Source organism: Amia ocellicauda, unplaced genomic scaffold (genome assembly GCF_036373705.1).
Source record: "Amia ocellicauda isolate fAmiCal2 unplaced genomic scaffold, fAmiCal2.hap1 HAP1_SCAFFOLD_35, whole genome shotgun sequence".
Lineage (NCBI taxonomy): Eukaryota > Metazoa > Chordata > Actinopteri > Amiiformes > Amiidae > Amia > Amia ocellicauda.
The window spans coordinates 664,103-668,640 of NW_027102920.1; the positions used below are offsets into that span (position 1 = coordinate 664,103).

General features: G+C 38.8%; 1 non-coding gene across 1 annotated transcript; it reads left to right on the forward strand.

Moving 5' to 3' along the window:
* Positions 1-2,435: 2,435 nt before the first annotated feature.
* Positions 2,436-2,550, forward strand: LOC136733203 (U5 spliceosomal RNA). The gene has a single exon (XR_010810107.1). It is a non-coding gene; the product is annotated as a U5 spliceosomal RNA (small nuclear RNA).
* Positions 2,551-4,538: the final 1,988 nt, after the last annotated feature.

The following is a 4,538-nucleotide window of genomic DNA, read 5'->3' on the forward strand; positions in this document are numbered from 1 at the left end:
TAGTATTCTCTCTACTAGTCCTTTTACAGTGATGTATTTATGTGTAGTACCATAATGAAACATGTATCACATATTTTGTACTACAATATTTAATGATTGTACGAACAACTACACAGTGAAACTATCGGTATCTTCTGTGTTACTATGTTACTATGGTATTTCATGATAAATGAGTTATTTGAACCAACAAGTCTGCAAGTGCTAGGTTTCTTTAAAGATATGAATGCACAATGCAATGTTTTGAACATTGGACAGCCTGTGTTACAAGTGATGACCGTTTTGAGTTTTGTGTCTAGAGTTTTGAAAAATGACATCAAGGTTCTGAAATTAGTGACAAAGTGATTGTAAAAAACTGTATATTCATCCTATTTAATGTGCTCTTTTAAAATGTACTTTTCTTTTTTATGTTGCCATTTCTGTTCTACCAATGTTTCAGTTGTTAGCCAAAGATTGACAGAGTACATCTCATACACACAGGCCAGACAGCAAAGATTTCTTTTTGAAATTCAATTACAAATGCTGCATGAACTCATCAATACGATTAGAGCTCCTGAAAGCAATATAACTAACTCACTCTACAGCATCTCATTAGCAGTGAAAAGAAACCAAGAAAGTTGGGACAGTCGACTGTTTACCACTATGTAACATCACCTTTTCTTTTAATAACACTTATTAAGCACTTGGGCACTGAAGACACCACTTGGTTAAGTTTAGCAAGTGGGATTTCCCCCCATTCATCCATTATGCATTTCCTCAGCTGCGCAACTGCACAGGGCCTTCGTTGTCTTAATTTGCACTTCATAGTGCGCCACACATTCTCAATTCGGAGACAGGTCAGGACTGCAGGCAGGCCATGCTAGCACCCGCACTCTCTGCCTACGCAACCATGCGCTTGTAATCTGGGCAGAATGTGGTTTGGCGTTATCCTGCTGAAAAATGCAGGGACGTCCCTGGAAAAGATGATGTCTCGATGGCAGCATATGTTGCTCCAAAATGTGTACATCTCTTTCTGCAAAAATGGTGCCCTCACAGATGTGCGAGTTACATGACAGACACTCATACACACTGTCACACCCATACACACACAAACACACACTTTCACAGACAGACACACGCACACACACACACACACACACACACTTTCACAGACAGACAGACAGACACACACACTTTCACACACAATCACTTTCACAGACAGACACACACACACAAACTTACATACATACATACATACATACATACAGTGAGGGAAAAAAGTATTTGATCCCCTGCTGATTTTGTACGTTTGCCCACTGACAAAGAAATGATCAGTCTATAATTTCAATGGTAGGTGTATTTTAGCAGTGAGAGACAGAATAACAACAAGAAAATCCAGAAAAACGCATTTCAAAAAAGTTATAAATTGATTTGCATGTTAATGAGGGAAATAAGTATTTGATCCCCTATCAATCAGCAAGATTTCTGGCTCCCAGGTGTCTTTCATACAGGTAACGAGCTGAGATTAGGAGCACTCTCTTAAAGGGAGTGCTCCTAATCTCAGCTCGTTACCTGTATAAAAGACACTTGTCCACAGAAGCAATCAATCAATCAGATTCCAAACTCTCCACCATGGCCAAAGAGCTGTCCAAGGATGTCAGGGACAAGATTGTAGACCTACACAAGGCTGGAATGGGCTACAAGACCATCACCAAGCAGCTTGGTGAGAAGGTGACAACAGTTGGTGCGATTATTCGCAAATGGAAGAAACACAAAATAACTGTCAGTCTCCCTCAGTCTGGGGCTCCATGCAAGATCTCACCTCGTGGAGTTTCAAATCAGCAAATCAATTTATAACTTTTTTGAAATGCATTTTTCTGGATTTTCTTGTTGTTATTCTGTCTCTCACTGCTAAAATACACCTACCATTAAAATTATAGACTGATCATTTCTTTGTCAGTGGGCAAACGTACAAAATCAGCAAGGGATCAATTACTTTTTTCCCCCACTGTACATACATATATATGGAAAAGAAACATTACAAGTATAAATCACAATAAGATGTAATAAAGTACAGATAAACAAAGTGTAATAAAATGTGATCTGTTTGAAAATGCAGGGACGTCACTGGAAAAGATGATGTCTGGATGGCAGCATATGTTGCTCCAAAATGTGTACATCTCTTCTGCAAAAATGGTGCCCTCACAGATGTGCGAGTTACATGACAGACAGACAGACAGACACTCACACACACTGTCACACCCACACACACTAACTTTCACACAGAGACAGACACACACACACACACACACACACACACACACATACATACATACATATGGAAAAGAAACAATACTTTTATAAATCACAATAAGATGTAATAAAGTACAGAAAAACTAAATGTAAGAAAATGTGATCTTTAATACACACAAATATGTATGGCTGGTCGGATGCGTCTTGGACTCGGGTTCCTCTTCATTACGTATAACGCTTTTGCCTTTTGCTAAAGCTTTCCGTGGAGGGGATCGTGGGTGAGTTTGTACCATTCTTGGGGGGCTCTGCCTTGTTGGGGCGGAGCTGTGATCCAGGTGAACAGCAGATCGGGCATAGGTGGGCATGTGGGCAGAGGAGTAGGAAGGCCGGTCAAGCAAATAAGCTTGCTAAGGTACGCAGCAGCAGCAAGCAGCCCCCCCATCCAGCCAGCCAGCCAGTCTGGCTGGCAGTGACTGAGTGGTTGACAGACGGCAAGCAACGGAATGTACGTGCTCTGTGATGTCATAGCAGTCAGCTGAGAGAGGCTCGTGATGTCATCGCTGAGCTGGCTGGCTGGCTGGCTCTGTGTGTGTGTGTGTCTGTGTCTGTCTGTTTTTCTGTTTGTCAGTCTGTCTGTCTGTCTCTCTCTCTCTCTCTCTCTCTCTCTCTCTCTCCCTCTCAATTCAATTAATTTGTATTGTCAAAGCAATTGGACATACATACATACATACATATATGTAGCGTAAGGTACACTTATACATTTCAATTAAAGAAGTGAATTCATAGTATCACCTTATCACGAATCCTGGAGTCTTGTAGAACTCAATTTCTGTAATAATTGGACGCAGACACCAATTCCAAAGATATAAATTGTCAAATTTATTTAAAAACAAAGACTAAATGTAGCACTACACTAATTATACAAAAGGGAAAAACTAATTAAAATTCAACTCTAGATCAACAAATCAAAGACAAATCACTTCCGTGACCAAATCAAAGACCATGGGATCACATAGGATAACACACAAATCGTTAAACAAAAAAGGTTATAAACACATTGACTACAATACCGGTTAGTAATTCTAGGAATCACTAAGAAACAGTTGAAAGTGCTAAATTGCAGTTTCAGAAGATGAAAAAAAACTGTAACTGATGGGATATGTAGTACTTTATACTCGAGTGGTCTATGCGATTACACCCTGTTGGTGTTATTAAGAACGCCAAGTACCAGAATGCAGAGCGGGACTGTTTTTTGTGCCGTGACTTGTCGGGGGAAAAAGGCGCAGAAAAAACGGACAAGAAGGTGAAGGTAGTATGGCGGTGATGCACGCGTTGGTGAAGTGGGAAAGCGGGGTCGACAAAGACTCTTACAGCGTGATTCCCACTGCTTGCTTTCGCAATTTTGATTTATTCAGCATTGCTGATGATGACGAAGAGACGACTCGAAACTTCAGAGCAGAGTGGAGAGACACGAACAAACCTCCAAAAGGTGGATGGCCTGTCCATGAAGCGCAGATCATTATGACTGGTAACAATGTTTATTTAAAAAAAAAACATTAAAGTCTTTACATGCTATTTGATATATACAATCACAGTATATTTGAAATGAATGTTTAAGTTATTAATGTGTTGTACTTCTAACATACTCTTATAACATGGTAGGTGGTGGTGAGGGCGCTAAAACTCGTCATACTTGACTGGCATTTGTAAGAACGATTTATTGTGTGTTGTGCTTTACAATAAAATCCCCCAAATCACAAAATAAATTAAACCAGATATAATTTAACTTCAGTTTTGATTCAGTGTTGGCTGTTCATCTTAATTTGTATGGTCAAAGCACAGTATTTTTATGACAAATAAATATAATCCCCAAATATCTGTGGACATAATGCAGGGTTTTATTTATTTTATTTTTATTTTAGGAAAAGAAGGCGAACTAAGAAGAAAACTTAATGACCTAACAAAAATGCCCTGTCCTAAAATGAAGAGAGTACCTAAACCAAACAAAAAACTTCAAATTTCAGATGATAGTGACCTTGATGAACCACAGTTACCGGTGAGATAATTACTGCAAATATTAAATAAATGTATAGCAGGATTGTTTTTTTTTAATCATATTCATATATATATATATATTTTCATTTTAAACTCTTTTCCTCTCTGAATACAGCACAAAATAAGAAAGAAAACCGATGGAGCTTCAAGAATTAGATCCCGTCATATTCTACAGACATTTAAAGAGTCCAGTGAAGTTGAGCTACAGCAAAAAGTTAAGCAGCTCGAAAAGGAAAACACAAGACTTAAAAATG